The sequence below is a fragment of the Dendrobates tinctorius genome, unplaced genomic scaffold (assembly GCF_039654945.1).
Source record: "Dendrobates tinctorius isolate UK_male_01 unplaced genomic scaffold, ASM3965494v1 ptg000091l, whole genome shotgun sequence".
Classification (NCBI taxonomy): domain Eukaryota; kingdom Metazoa; phylum Chordata; class Amphibia; order Anura; family Dendrobatidae; genus Dendrobates; species Dendrobates tinctorius.
In genome coordinates, this window is record NW_027361759.1 from 14645683 (window position 1) to 14663083 (window position 17401).

Below are 17401 nucleotides of genomic sequence, written 5' to 3' on the forward strand. Positions count from 1 at the left end.
AACTTGCGTTTATTTGTGAAAAAAATGGAAATTTGGCAAAAAATTTTAAAATTTTGTAATTTTCCAACTTTGAATTTGTATGCCCTTAAATCACAGAGATACGGCACACAAAAAACGTAATAAATAACATTTCCCACATGTTTACTTTACAGCAGCACAATTTTGGAACCCAAATTTTTTTTGTTAGGAAGTTATAAGAGTTAAAAGTGCACCAGCGATTTCTCATTTTTGCAACACCATTTTATTTTTACGGACCACATCACATTTGAAGCTACTTTGAGGGGTCTATATGATAGAAAATACCCAAAAGTGACACCATTCTAAAAACTGCACCCCTCAAGGTGCTCAAAACCACATTCAAGAAGTTTATTAACCCTTCAGGTGCGTCACAGGAATTTTTTTGAATATTTAAAAAAAAATGAACATTTAACTTTTTTTCGCAAAAAAAATACTTCAGGTTCAATTTTTTTTATTTTACCAAGGGTAGCAGGAGAAATTGCACTGCAAAAGTTATTGTGCAGTTTGTCCTGAGTACGTTGTTACCTGATATGTGGGGGGGAACCACTGTTTCGGTGCATGGCAGAGCTCAGAAGGGAAGGAGCGCCGTTTGACTTTTTCAATGCAAAATTGGCTGGAATTCAGATCAGACGCCATGTCACGTTTGGAGAGCCCCTGATGTACCTAAACAGTGGAAACCCCTCACAAGTGACCCCATTTTGGAAACTAGACCCCCCAAGGAACTTATCTAGATATGTGGTGAGAACTTTGAACCCACAAGGGCTTCACAGAAGTTTATAACGTACAGCGGTGCAATTAAAAAATCATATTTTTTCCACAAAAATGATCTTTTCACCCCCAATTTTTATTTTCCCAAGGGTAACAGGACCCTAAAAGTTATTGTACAATTTGTCCTGAGTACGCTGATACCCCATATGTGGGTGTAAACGACTATTTGGGCGCATGGCAGAGATCAGAAGGGAAGCAGCGCCATTTGACTTTTTTGGCTGGAATTGAGATCAGACACCATGTCGCGATTGGAAAACCCCTGATGTACCAAAACAGCGGAAACCCCCCACAAATGACACCATTTTGGAAACTAGACCCCCCCAGGGAACTTATCTAGATGTGTGGTGAGCACTTTGAACCCCCCCAGTGCTTCACAGAAGTTTATAACGACCGGGTGTGAAAATAAAAAAATTGTTTTTTTTTAAACAAATATGATCTTTTAGTCCCCTTTTTTTATTTTCCCAAGGGTAACAGGAGAAATTGGACCCCAAAAGTTGTTTTCCAATTTGTCCTGAGTACGCTGATATCCCATATTTGGGAGAAAACTACTGTTTGGGCACACGTCAGGGCTCGGAAGGGAAGTAGTGATGTTTTGGAATGCAGCAGGGCCGGCCCAAACGTATAGGCGAACTAGGCGGCCGCCTAGGGCGCCGACCCAAAGGGGGCAACAGAGAAAAAATAGAAAAAATTATAAAAAATCTATTCAAAAGGCAAAAAGTTTTAGGGATGGAAAGAAAAGTGTACATATTTAAGGGCAAATATGACGCAAGAGAGGTTGGTTGGGTTGGCAACAATTTCGATAGAATCTGAAGTTGCTAAACAAATTATTCTCGGTGACTTAGTGTCATCCTTTTAAAAAAAAAGGCAAGGAAACAAAAATTTTAATTACCTATGGTCGTTTTTGTTTTGTGTTATTGATTACTTTGTATATATTTGTCCTATACAACTTCACAGAAGATTAAAGAGTTAGGAGAGAGTTAATTAATCTTTGTTGTTGTGGTTTATTTTGCTCCTAAATTTATATCCCAAGTTTTCATCTACTGCCAAGAATAGTAGGGGCGCAACAAAATAGTTTCGCCTATGGCGCCGTAATCTCTCGGGCCAGCCCTGGAATGCAGACTTTGATAGAATGGTCTGCAGGTGTCATGTTGCCTTTGGAGAGCCCCTAATGTACCTAAACAGTGGAAACCCCCCACAAATGACCCCATTTTGGAAACTAGACCCCCTAAGGAACTTATCTAGATGTGTGGTGAGCACTTTGAACCCCCAAGGGCTTCACAGAAGTTTATAATTCCCGGGCATGAAAATAAAAAAATCGTATTTTTTCCACAAACATGATCATTTAGTCCCCAATTTTTTTATTTTCCCAAGGGTAACAGGAGAAATTGGACCCCAAAAGTTGTTGTCCAATTTGTCCTGAGTACGTTGATACCCCATATGTGGGAGAAAACTACTGTATGGGCACACGTCGGGGCTCGGAAGGGAAGTAGTGACGTTTTGGAATGCAGACTTTGATGGAATGGTCTGAGGATGTCATGTGCGTTTGGAGAGCCCCTGATGTACCTAAACTATTGAAACTCCCCACAAGTGACCCCATTCTAGAAACTAGACCCCTCACGGAACTAATCTAGATGTGTGATGAGCACTTTGAACCCCCAAGTGCTTCACAGAAGTTTATAATGCCCGGGCGTGAAAATAAAAAAATCATGTTTTTCCACAAAAATGATATTTTTGCCCCCGATTTTTTATTTTCCTAAGGGTAACAGGAGAAATTGGACCCCAAAAGTTGTTTTGCAATTTGTCCTGAGTAGGCTGATACTCTATATGTGGGGGTAAAACACTGTTTGGGCGCATGGCAGAGCTTGGAAGGGAAGGAGCACCATTTGACTTTTTCAATGCAGAATTGGCTGGAATTGAGATCAGACGCCATGTTGCATTTGGAGAGCACCTGATGTGCCCAAACAGTGGAAACCCCCAATTCTAACTCCAACCCTAACCCCAACACACCCCTAACTCTAATATCAGCCCTAACCCTAATGGGAAAATGGAAATAAATACATTTTCTTTTAATTTTATTATTTTTCCCTAACTAAGGAGGTGATAACGGGGGGTTTGATTTACTATTTATGGCGGTTTTTATATTTGGCAGCTGTCACACGCTAAAAGACGCTTTTTATTGTAAAAATAGTTTTTGCTTCACCACATATTGAGAGCTATAATTTTTTCATATTTTAACCCACCGAGTCATGTGAGGTCTTATTTTTTGCAGGACGACTTGACGTTTTTATTGGTATCATTTTCGGGCACGTGACATCTTTTGATCGCTTTTTATTCCGATTTTTGGGACGCAAAATGATCAAAAACCAGCGTTTCATGAATTTCTTTTGGGGGGTGCGTTTACACCATTTCGCCTGCAGTAAAATTGATAAAGCGGTTTTATTCTTCGGGTCAGTACGGTTACAGCGATACCTCATTTAGGTTTTTTATGTTTTGGCGCTTTTATGCAATGAAAACAATTTTATATAAAAAATAATTATTTTTGCATCACTTTATTCTGTGAGCTATAACTTTTTTATTGTTTTGCTGATGATGCTGTATGGCAGCTCGTTTTTTGCGGGACAAGATTACGTTTTCAGCGGTACCATGGATATTTATATCCGTCTTTTTGATCGCGCGTTATTACACTTTTTGTTCGGCGGTATGATAATACATCATTATTTTTTGCTTCGTTTTTTATTTTTAAGGGGTTCGCTAAAGGGGTTAACTAATGGGACAGTTTTATAGGGAGGGTCGTTATGGACGCGGCGATACCAAATATGTGTACTTTTATTTGTTTTTTTTTATTTCCTAAATATGAATTTATTTGGGAATATTTTTTTTTTTTTAATTTATTTAGTGATTCTTTAAAAATTATTTTTACACTTTTTTTTTAAACTTTATTACTTTGTCCCAGGGGGGACATAACTGTCATGTGACAGATCGCTGATCTGTCACATCACAAATCACTGTGACAGATCAGCGATCTGTCACAGGCACTGCACAAGGCTAGCTCGTGCCTGAGCTTTGCAGGCACTGAGGAAGCCAGCTCCCTGCAGGCCCCCAAAGGTCCCAGTCGCCATCTTGGATCCGGGAACCTGCAGGGATGGAGCACCCCGCAGCAGTGCTGCACATTGCCCTGCTGTGGGGGGCTCAGGGAAGCACGGAGGGAGCCCCCCGCCGATGCTTCCCTTTAACCCCTGGTACACCGCGATTGTGTTTGATCGCGGTGTGCAAGGGGTTAACGTGTCGGGGCAGTTCGTGACCGCCCCTGACACATTGTGCCGGGTGTCAGCTGTGATAATCAGCTGACACCCGGCAGCGATGCTCACCATGTGGGCGCCGCTGATCGCTATGATGTAATATTCCGTCCATGGGAATTAGGTCCAGGGTCACATGGACGGAATATTATGTCCCTTGTAGGAAAGGGGTTAAAGGGAATCTGTCACCCCCTGGACAATTTGATCAATTACTATTGGTATACAGATAATAGAATGGTTAAAAAAGTCTTACCTATATGCCTCATAGCTGCGGTGTAGATCTTGAGAAACTTATTTATAATGTTATATGCGAAGGATTTCTTCCAGGTTGCGGGGCGTGCAGCGCCTGGAAGAAATCCCTGTCTCCTGGCTTCATTATAATGGTGCCCACCTCTAATCAGCGTCACACTGACTTGTTTGGCGCTGTAATCCCATGCATGCACTATGTTGCGCGAACCCAATCCACCCTCCTATGAGCAGTGTATGCACTGGGTAGGTGCCGGTGAGTCTACGCTACTATACACTGATCAGACCATGTCCATTCCCCAAAAAAAACAAAAGGTATGAACTGGGATAGCGCACGCTCACACTAGCCACTGAACAAAAAAAAAAAACAAAGACAGGAACATAATGATTAAATACACTGCAGTATATAAATAGCAAAGTGCTTGAAAATCATATTCTGTACTTAGCTAACATGCTTTTTGATTTAAAAAATATGTAAGCAATCCCACCACTCCACGATGACTGTAATTGGGACAGTTCTAACTCTAATATTTAAAAGCTTACCGTCAAGTGACATACATGTGGATAAGGGATGAGAAGGACTGGGCCCAAATAATGGACACACATCCATGGGAGACCACATCAATATAATACCCAACTTGTTTCTGCCTGTTTGCACGGATGCTCACCAGTTTATATCCCAGTTAATAAGTGGACTGTGGAGACCATGACACATTTGTTGATAATCCTGAGGTACACTTGCAGGAATTTTCATCACTAACAGGAGCTGACAAAACAGTGAGAAGTGCCAATGTTAGGCTGGAGTCACACACAACGTATAAAAAAAATCGGTCCGTTTTACACGGACGAGAACTGCAGAAATGTTCCCTGAACAGTGATCCATATGTCATTGGTGTGCAATGCGAGGATGTGATTTCTCACATCTAAGCGTCCGTGTGACATCCGTATGGCGAGATTTTCTCGCCGGCTTGCAAAATAGACAGATAGTGGATCCCGGCCCAGAAAATCATGAATAAATAATGTGGAAGCCTATTTCTTGGCTAAACAAGTTCCATCCTACAAGCAAAAAAAAATTGCGTGGGCACAATTTTCTTCACCAGAGAGGGAATGCCGAAGGCCGGGGCCGATATTTGTAGCCTATGAAGGGGTTAATACCCATGGATCTTCCCAGGCTATGAATGTCAGCCCGCAGCTGTATATTTAGCCTTTACTGGCTATTCTAATAGGGGGACCCCCCCAAAAAAATGACATGGGGTCCCCTATAATTAATAGCCAGAAAGGCTACGCAGACAGCTGCAGGCTGATATTCGCAACCTAGGAAGGGGCCATGGATATTGACCCCTCTGGCTAAAAACACCAGCACCCAGCCATCCCAGAAAAGGCACATCTATAAGATGCGCCAATTCTGGCACTTAGCTTCTCTCATCCCACTGTAGCTGTGGCATATCTGGTAATAAGGGGTTAATATCACCTTGCTATTGTAAGGTGACATTAAGCCCAGTTAATAATTGAGAGGTGTCAATAAGACACCTATCCATTATAAATCCAATAGTATGAAAGGGTTTAAAAAAACACATACACATTAAGAATAAAGTCTTTTAATGAAATAATTAAACACATAGGCTTGTCATCTTTATAAAACTCCCAATCCAAGCAAAGTCCTCATTCTCCTGTAAAAAAAATTAAAAATAAAAATGCAACATTATACCATACGTGTCCGCCGTACAGTCAAGTCCCAGGCTGCAATCCATCTCAAGGGGGTAAATAGTTTACAACCGGGAGCGGTGCTAATGCTACCGCACCGGCTGTAAACCACTGTGTAATGAATGAAAAGATGCCTGCGCAGCCTCCCCGCATGACCGGAAATGAACTCTGTAGTGTGGGAAAGTTTCTGAACTTTTTCCCACGCGGCCAAGTTCACTTCAGGTCAGGCGGGGCCGCTGCGCAGCCTCCGTGACGTCAGCGGTAGTCAGAGGGCTTCGCTTGGATTGGGAGTTTAATAAAGATGGCAAACCAGTGTGTTTAATTATTTCATTAAAAGACTTTATTCTTAATGTGTGTGTTTTTTTTAACCTATCATACTATTGGATTAATAATGGATAGGTGTCTCATTGACACCTCTGCATTATTAACCATGCTTAATGTCACCTTGCAATTATTTCAGTGCCTTGCGAAAGTATTTGGCCCCCTGGAACTTTTCAACCTTTTCCCACATATCATGCTTCAAACATAATGATACCAAATGTAAATTTTTGGTGAAGAATCAACAATAAGTGGGACACAATTGTGAAGTTGAATGAAATTTATTGGTTATTTTAAATTTTTGTGGAAATTCAAAAACGGAAAAGTGGGGCGTGCAATATTATTCGGCCCCTTTACTTTCAGTGCAGCAAACTCACTCCAGAAGTTCATTGTGGATCTCTGAATGCTCCAATGTTGTCCTAAATGACTAATGATGATAAATATAATCCACCTGTGTCTAATCAAGTCTCCGTATAAATGCACCTGCTCTGTGTTCTAGTGCACTCAAACCAAGCAGGATCGGATACATCAGCACAGTTGGGAGACGATGCTTTTTGTTCCTCCATAACAGAGCCAGAGACATTGTCCAAGATCTACGATGTCGGTGGGAGATATTTCAGCCTTTCCCCAACTGCAACTGCAAGCGATAAGTTATCTTTTTCGTACATCTTTTTCTCAAATATTGTGTTAAGGACCTTCCACCTACCTCTAACTTTGTCATTTGTGCCCATGTGCACCATGACTGCTGGGTCCTCACCAGTCCCTCCCAGTAATCGGTCAACCAAATCAGCGATGTATCGGACTCGAGCGCCAGGTAAGCAGCACACCGTTCGCCGATATCTGCCTTTGTAACAGATTGCCCTATCTGTTCCCCTAATATTTGAGTCCCCCATTGCCAGCACTTGTCTGGCCTGCCCTGCTCTCCTATTTCCCCCTTTCTGGAGCAGACACTCCTCCGGTTTTCAGAGGACATGCCTTTCTGCAGCAGTGCTACCTCTGTACTGACACTCCTCTCATCCGTCAACTTAGCAAACTTATTGGGGTGTGCCAGATCAGGACTAGCCTCCCTGGCGCTCTTCCCTCTACCCCGCCTTCTTGCTGCTTCACTGTCCTGCAGCTCCATCCTAGCATCCACCCTCATCTATCCCATTAAGCATCTGCTCAGTGAGAAGACTCCTTTCCATATTGTCTATTGATCTCAGTGTTGCCAGCTGCACATTTAGATCCAGTATCTGGGCTTCCAAATGCACAACATGCTCACATCTCGCACAGCAGTATGCACCCTCAACCGGCTGTTCAAGGATTCCATACATGTGGCAAGATGTACACTGGATGGCATTGTCAATAATGGAGAACATTTCCTAATGGGGATTGCACCAGACAGAAAAGTTAAATAAAAATAAATGCAAATTATTAAAAAAATACAAATAGCAATTCAGTAATTCCTCCCTTGTAAAGTCCCTGAATCCAAAGTCACTGAATCACAAGTCACACACTTACCACCATTCGCACTTATATTGTGCCCACACTCGCTAAGCAGAAGATTTATTTTGAATTTTTTTTCCCGTCCGCAGCAATCCACCCTGCTGTTCAATGCAATTCCAAAAGTCTCACATTGATGTGTGGATAAGGTCATTCTATTGTGTAGATTAGTTTATCAATATCCTGTGACCGAACAACTCCTTTAAATGGGGAATTTTCAAGTATGGAGAAGGGATAACTTACCGATTGCTGGAAGTCCTCCAACTGCATCGATCCCAAGAACTGGAGTTCTGAAGATCTTCATGTGAACAGAGCAGTGGTCTATTATAAGCACCTCCACCCTAATCATTCCAATGGGAGTTCTAAAAGCAGCACTCTATTTCTAGCAGTACTATTAAGAATAAAAGGAGGGGCAGGGCACATGGTCAATCACATCCCAATTCACATGGGGCTCTTTGGGGTCCCAAAAGGTCAAACTAAGCAATCAGTAGTTTGAGTTATTTTTGAAGTGTAAACAAGGAATTTCACAAACACGAACTTGATACAGACAAAAAAATCTCTATGAACAATTTAGTTCACTTAGTGAGAATCTTCTAAAAGGGCAGTCAGTAATTTACATATTGGAAAAGATTTCATGAGCTAGAAATCTCCAAAATCACCTTTGTCACGGCTAATGGGGGCTGCCCATAATGCCTTACAGCTATCACATCACATGGTATAACACAGACAAATAAGAAGGATTATAATAGCATGTGAAAAAAAACACAGAATAAAGTGGTAACAGTAAAGGCAGAAGCCATTTTCTGGTGAATCTGGATGGTGAGAGGATGAAACAAAACACTGAAAGCCATTAAAATTAATAACTATACAGATTGTGTATGACAGCCCAGCACTGAAGATGATTTGTGTGTGAGGGAAGAGAATAATACAGACCTGGAAAAAAGGGTTGAGATTGACACAAATTTTGATTTTCATAAAGTTTGCTGCTTCATTGCTTTTAGATATTTTAGTCAGATATTTCTATGGTCACTGAAGTGCAATTATATGTATTTCATAAGTTTTAAAACTTATATGAACAAATTTATAAAGTTTATGTTAAGACTCAATATTTATAGTGTTGACCCTTATTTTTCTTTTCCAATATTTTTAATTATTTGTAATTTCTAACAGGGACATGGCAGGGGAGGGGATTGGAAAGGTAGAAGGGGAGGGAAACAACAAACAAACAAACAAGCAAAAAGGATGACTACAAGGTCCCATCAGGTTCTTGCATTAATGTATATACAAAGGGTAAATATACACTCCATTGTTACATAACAAAAAAAAAAAATAGCGGTTGACCTGAGCATCTGTAAGATGCCAATTAGTTAGGGTATAGTTCTAACCATTTTTCCCATTTTTTAGTGAACTTACCAAAATAGTTACTAGCAATTGCAAATTTTCGCTCATATTTTTTATGTAGGTTGATCCTTTCCGTGATGTCGGTTAAGTTGGGAGGAGTTGGGTTTTTCAAATGGAAAGCAATTGACTGCTTAATTACCAGGAATATGTGAATTATAATGGGCATGACTTTTGGATTTATGTTCTCCATTTCCAATAAAAGGAGGGCCATCTGTGGGGTGAGCGTAAATTTGCTATCATATATAAGGTTAATTAAGTCAGAGGCTTGTGCCCATAGGGTTTTTAATTTGGGGCAGTCCCAAAAAAAGGGAAGAAGAGTGCCACGTTGTCTGCATTCCCTCCAACACATAGGGGAGTTGTCTGGGCTTATATGCGAGAGGCAAACCGGGGTGTAGTACCACCTTGTTATTAACTTAAAATAGGATTCTTGTAATGCCATGGAGATACTTACTGTGTAGGTAAAATGAATTGCGTTTTCACATTGCTCTTGGAGAAATGAGGATTTTAGTTAAGCTTCCCATTTTATATAGTTGGAAGTTTTAATAAATTCCGTGTCGGTGTTTAACCACTTGTAGATATATTGATTGCTCCAAAACACCTTATGATTTACGTTTCTTAGTAAGTTGATGGATGCTTCCGAGAGTAAAGGTTTGTAGCTTAGAAAGGTTTTTATTTGATCCTTGAGTATTAAGAATTGTAGGAAGACTGATGAAGAGATGTTAAATTTTGATTTTAAGTCACTAAAGGAGGCAAAGCTGTCTCCATTATGTACGTTTTTGATTTTCTTTATCCCGTATTCTGCCCATATCGGATCTAAAATAGAATTTTGGGAGGACATAACCAGAGATAGTTGGGAATTTAATAGTAAGTTAATTTTGTTGGTGCCTTTTTATTTTTTGATAATTTTATCCATGCTTCTATTGCCGCGGAGAAGATTGGATGATGGCAAGAATTGGGGTTTTTGTTTCTGATGAAATACTTGAAGAGTAAGTCTTTTGGATGGTTATGGTTATTTAGGGCGAGCTCTAAGTCCAGCCAGGCCGGATAATTTTTATGGGTCAACCAATGCATACTCTAACAAGGTTAGCGTAGTAGAAATCGGAGACATTAGGGAGGCCCATTCCTCCGAAAGAGGATGTTGGTGGGTGTCCTAGCCTTATTTTTATTCCATATAAACATATTTATTTGCTGTTGGATGCTAGTGATATGGGAGGTTGCTATTGAAAGTGGGAGGGTTCTGAGGATATATAGGATTTTGGGGAGAATGAACGTCTTAACAATTAAAGTCTTTCCCCACCAAGTTGACCCTTATTTTTCAAGACTTCTGCAATTTGCCCTGGCATGCTGGATATCAGTTAGTTTCTGAGTCAAAGCCAGACTGATGGCAACCCATTTTTGTCTACGGTGCTTGATGTTTTTCACAATATGCTTTAGATCTAGATGGTTTCCTGACCATGGAATGAAAATGTCATTGTTTTCTTCTCTGAACCACTTTTGCTTTGTGACATGGTACTCCATTATGCTGTAAATGTATTGCTCATCACAAAATTGTTCCTGAATCGATGGGAGATGTTGCTCTTAGAGGATGTTTAGATAGCATTCTGTTGTGAGTTCATTTTCCCCTTCGTCACTGAGGTCTGGTGAACTCCCTATTCTGGTAAAGGAAGGTAATGAGGCTGATTATCAGGCACCTGAGCCTAATGATGATGACTGGCTGAGTGGAGTCACGGACTGGATATAAGGCTGCCGACGCCCTTCTGCCCTGCGGGTGATTTCTCTGTGGACTTCTAGGAGACCAGTCTGATTCCTGCTCCTCTAAAGCTAAGTTTTCTGCTTTGCCTGTTAGCATTTGTGTTTTGTTTTTGTTTGCCTTGCTTTTCTGGATTCTGTCATTCCCTGCTGGGGTGAGCTGAATCTCCTTTTGCTGGTTGCTCTGTCTTCAGAATATTCCTGAGTACTGACATAGCCTTTTTGAAGCCTAGCGTCTTCAGGGCCTTTTTCACTGTCAGTTTGTTGGCTCTTATTTTCATAGGGTTTTTCACGGATTGCAGACAGCAGCCTTCCTGTCCTTTCCTATCTAGTTAGCTTGGGCCCCGTCTTTGCTCAGTCTATCTTTCTGTCTGTGTTAGTGTTCTTTCTTCTTGCTTCACCGTCATTATATGTTGGGGGCTGCCTTTTGCTTTGGGGTCTGCTCTGGGGCAGTTTAGATTTCCCTTTCTGTCCTTAGGCTATATAGTCCTCCGGCTGCGATCGAGGGGTCTAGGGCATCGTAGGAACCCCCCACGGCTACTGCTAGTTGTGTTGATAGGTTCAGAGGTCTGCAATCCGATAGCTGCCAACTTCTCTGGTTTTCTGGACTTAGCTAGCATTTCTGTTTTTGCCTCCTACGGTGACTCAATCATAACAGCATTCTTTATTCATGAAAGTGTGAGTGAGCCCACTACTTAGGATGAAAAGAAACCCTTACACATAAATGTTCTCAGGAGGCTTTAGTGTTGGCATGACATGACTCGTGGTAGCATTCAACATTTCTTCTCTGAACAATCATTGTTCCAGAAGTCCCAAACAGTATGAACAGTATGTCCCCTTATGTTGTGAGGTCAAGAAACTTTTCAAAGTGCTTTATGATCCATGTAGTGCTGGACATCTGTTTATATGACCACAACATTTTATTGGGTCCTGCTGTCTCAATTTAGTTTGATTGATTAACGAGAAGAGAGAGAGAGCAAAAAAAAAAAAAATCTAAGCCTTAGCCTCCTATATATTCAGACATAGCTTGGGGGAGCATTTATGCAGGGGCATTTATGCACATGTAATCGAAGTACATGTATCAAAGTACTGGCAGTTATTACATGGCAGTTAGACAGGGCAGGAGACAGGTAAGACATTTATTTATATACATCTACTCCCTGTACATTTGGAGTACAACAAATATATACCATATGCATTTGTGTAATTTATATCCTGGCCGCTGCATTCACACACATCCACCGCCCTGGCATTAACTCTCTGCACTCCATCCATATCAGCCCCTCGCTCCTTTCCTCTCCTATGTATAGCACTCACGCTATTTTCACATTGTTAAATTGCACAGATCCAGTCAGTCCCACCATTCAACATAAGAGACACTCTCACAAATCACTTAACCATCTGCTCACTCTTTCTATCCTCCTTCTCCTAGTCGCAGGAGACATTGCTCCCAACCCTGGTCCCCCATGTTATAGTAAACCCCCCAACTGCTACACTCAGAAACCCCTGTAATCTTATTAATATTCCCTGCATGCCATCTGTCTCTCTTAATTGTGCCCTTTGGAATTCTCGCTCAGTGTGTAACTCCTTCACTCATGACTTTTTCCTTTCTAATTCTCTTAACCTCCTGGCTCTTACTGAATCCTGGATCCAGCAGTCAGACACTACCGCTGCTGCTGCTCTTTCATACGGTGGACTACACTTCTCTCATACCCCAAGATCAGACAATAGAGCAGGTGGAGGTGTTGGTCTGCTCCTATCACCAAAATGTACCTTTCAGGTTATCCCTCAACTACCCTCACTAGTCTTCCCTTCTTTTGAGGTCCATGCTGTCAGACTCTAAACCCCCTTCTCCGTGAAGTGGCGGTGGTGTATCATACTCCTGACCCCTCCCATCAGTTCCAGGATCATTTTGCCACTTGGCTTCCACATTTTCTCTCCTGTGACTTCCCTACCCTCATCATAGGAGATTTCAACATCCCCATTGATCTTCCCCTCTCCCCATCTGCTACTCTCCTTTTATCTCTAACCTCGTTTGGCCTTTCACAGCTTACTAATTCTCCAACGCATGAAGACGGAAACTCCCTCGACTTGGTCTTCTCTCGGCTTTGTGCAGTGAATGATTTTGCAAACTCCCCTCTCCCGCTCTCTGACCACAATCTTCTTTCATTCTCTATCAAGAACTGCCAGGCTGCTCAGGTCACCCCCACTGTCCATACTTATAGAAACATACAGGCCATTAACACCCAGAAACTTATGAAGAACTTGCTGTCTTCATTGGCCCCTATCTCCTCCCTCTCATGTCCTGATTCTGCATCGAAGCATTACAATGAAACACTTCAAAGTGCCCTGGATGAATTTGCACCCCCTATAAATAGAACACCACAACACAGACGGCGACAACCCTGGCACACCCTGCAAACACGTTTCCTGCAGCGGTGCTCCAGGTGCGCCGAACGTCTGTGGAGAAAGTTTATGCTTAGAACATACAACACTGCCCTTCACCTCTCCAAACAAACCTATTTCAACACCCTCATCACCTCACTGTCCAATAACCCAAAACGTCTCTTTGACACTTTTCATTCTCTACTCAACCCAAGAGTACAGGCCCCAATCACGGAGCTCCGAGCTAACGATCTGGCCAATTACTTCAAAGAAAAAATTGACCAGATTCGACAGGAAATTATCTCCCAATCACCTCATACCATGCACCGTCCTCCCTCCCCCACTGCATCTAGCTCACTCTCTGATTTTGAACCAGTCACATAAATAGTAAGCAGGCTCCTTGCATCTTCTTGCCCAACCACTTGCACCAGTGACCCATTTCCGTCACATCTCCTCCAGTCCCTTTCCCCTGCTGTCACCCCTCACCTAACTAAAATATTTAACCTCTCTCTTCTGGTATCTTTCCCTCATTTAAGCATGCCATCATACATCCACTACTTAAAAAACCATCCCTCGACCAAAACTGTGCCGCTAACTATAGACCTGTCTCTAATCTTCCCTTCATCTCTAAACTCCTGGAACGCCTGGTCCACTCCCGTCTTATCGGCTATCTCTTTGATAACTCTCTTCTCGACCCTCTCCAATCCGGTTTCCGCTCTTCACACTCTACTGAAACTGCCCTTACTAAAGTCTCTAATGATCTACTAACAGCTAAATCAAATGGTCATTACTCCATGCTAATTCTCTTGGATCTCTCTGCAGCATTCGACACTGTGGATCATCAGCTCCTCCTCACTATGCTCCGTTTCATTGGCCTCAAGGACACCGTTCTCTCCTGGTTCTCCTCCTATTTCTCTGACCGCTCCTTTACTGTATCTTTTGCCGATTCCTCCTCCTCTCACCTTCCCCTTACTGTTGGGGTTTCTCAAGGATCGGTTCTAGGCCCCCCCTCTTCTCCTTGTACACTACCCCTATTGGTCAAACAATCAGTAGATTTGGTTTCCAGTACCATCTCTATGCTGATGACACCCAATTATACGCTTCTTCTCCTGACATCACGCCAGCCTTTCTAGAAAACACCGGCGATTGTCTAAACGCTGTGTCTAACATTATGTCCTCACTATATCTGAAACTGAACCTGTCAAAGACTGAACTCCTTGTGTTTCCTCCCTCTACTAATGTACCTATACCCGACATTGCCATTTCTGTGTGTGGTTCCACTATTACTCCCCAGCAATATGCTCGCTGTCTTGTGGGTCATACTTGACTCCGAGCTTTCCTTTGCCCCTCATATCTGATCACTGGCTCGCTCGTCATCTGCACCTCAAAAACATTTCTAGAATTCAACCTTTTCTTACTTTTGACTCTGCAAAAACTCTTGTTTCTCTTATTCATTCTCGTCTCGACTATTGTAACTCTTCTAATCGGTCTCCCTCTTACCAAACTCTCCCCTCTCCAATCTGTCTTGAATGTTGCAGCCAGGATCATATTCCTCACCAATCGTTACACCGATGCCTCTACCTTGTGCCAGTCATTACACTGGCTACCCATCCACTCCAGAATTCAGTATATACTTATTACCCTCACCCACAAAGCCCTCCATGGCTCAGCACCACCCTACATCTCCTCCCTTGTTTCAGTATACCACCCTGCCCGCGCCCTCCGTTCTGATGACCTGAGGTTAGCATCCTCAATAATCAGAACCTCCCACTCCCGTCTCCAAGACTTTACACGTGCTGCGCCAATTCTTTGGAATGCACTTCCCAGGTCAATAGAATTAGTCCCCAATCCCCATAATTTTAAGCGTGCCCTGAAAACGCATTTATTCAGACTGGCCTATCGCCTCAACACATTAACCTAATCTATCCCTGTGTGGCACAGCCAAAAGTTTTACCATAACCAGGTTCCCCGCATCATGTTCCGACATGCTTTATGCATCCATTAGCCCTCTGTGTCTGTACTGTTACACACTTAACATTATGACTGGTCCATACAATCAGGGCAACTGTTACCACCCACCTTTCGTGTCTACCTCTTTCCTCATAGACTGTAAGCTTGCGAGCAGGGCCCTCTTTCCTTTTGGCATTTGTTATAATCTATGTAATTATTGTTATGCTGTAATGTCTATTGTCTGTACAAATCCCCTCTGAAATGTAAAGTGTTGCGGAATATGTCGGCGCTATAGTAATAAAATGTAGTATTATAAGGGGGTTTTTCATTAGTGAAAATAATTTTCTCAGCCCCTGTAGTTCAATCCATGTACTTCATGTAGAATGTCAGTCTGTGCTGTTTTTTTTTTTCTAGAAAAAAGTGGGTTCTTTGCTGCCCTCCTTTACAGCTGGTCAGCCTGCAAAAGCATTTACCTGACTGAGTGTGGATGCCATGACACTTGCCTGCTGGCACTCTTGAGCAAGCTCTGCACTGTTGTTTAACCTGATCCTGTAGCTGAATCATATTTAAGAGACTGTCTTGGCTAGAGATAATCAAAACCATTTGTGGAGAATCGAATTTGAGTAAAATATTTAGAGATTCATAAGTCCCAGCAAATTCAAATAGTTTATGATTCTATTTTTGTGGATCTGCTTAAAAAAAATGCCCGGCCCCATTTCACACACACTGCTGTCACACAGAAGGTTATTGATGTCTGGTACTCCTACATACTGGAGGTATTGAAAAAGGTCAAAATTCTATTGTGTTGTACTGCTGTACTAATGTTGCAGACCATTGAAAATTGGAGCACAAGTCAGTCTGTGGATAGTAATTCAAAGATTCAAGTGAGATAGGGAAGTGTTGCACCTGCATAGTCAGTGTGACTATGACTTTAGTGATTTGTGATGTTCTGCAGCTACAGCACCATAACAGCATTTTTTAAATCTTCATCCACTGCAATTTCAAATTTTTTTTTTTAAGACAAATTTCAAAAATTTCAATATTTAAAACCAACCACCTACCTCAAAGTTGTGCCCATGTTAAAAAAAAAAGTTCATATTTTTGCACACTTTATTTTATAGTAGTTCAACATTACTCTCATGCCTGGCTTGATTTCTTTTTGCCATTCATGGTATTGATAACATCCCGCTCCAGCACTAATTTCGCCATTTCAAAGGCGTCAATTTTCATCTGTCTTTTTTCTTTATTGTCCAAATTTCACACCCATATGTTACCACAAAACAGACCAAACTATGTACAAGCTTTTCCTTCATCGCCAGTGAAACGTTCCTCATTTTCAAAACATTGTCCAGTGACTTCATTGTTTATTTGCCTACAGCTATTATCCAAATGACTTCAGGTGTCATTGTTGCATCTTGAGTGATCATTGATCCAAGTTGAAGTCCTTCCCAACTTCTAGTTAGACATCATCCATCTCAAATGTGTCCCACTCATAACAGGTAGTAATCAATATCTTTGTTTTGAGTAGTCGTCCCATGTTCGAGCTTTAAACTCTATAATGAGACCTTCATTCCATCTACGCTTGTTGCTATCAATGTTGTATTAGCAGAGTATTGTTGATGATTCGTTCAGCAATTTTGGTTCACTCTTATTTTTCAACAAGTCTAGATGTAAAAGCTATTTTCAGAAAGGCTAAAGTGTAGAGAAATAGTGACAGGGTGCAGCCTTATCTGAAGCCTCGCTCTACTTTGAACCATGCCATGTCGTGCATAATCTTAATTTTTTCTCTACATTAACTTCAATTGTCATTTTTCAGCCCATGCCTCCAGCTTACATAAATCCTTCTGTAATATTAATATTAAATTATCCTCCTCTTTTCATTCACTTGGATTAAGCCGAGGCAGTGGCCTGTCTAGTGACGCGATCGGTCAGTGAGCAAGTCCAACTAGAGGGCACGGCCTCGCTCCATACAAGTGTATGGAAAGCGAAACTGTGCCCACTGGCTGAGGTTATGTATAACTCATTCATACCCTCCAGTCCCGGGTCTGAAACCGATGAATCCCCGCAGCGCAGTGCGTGTGCTG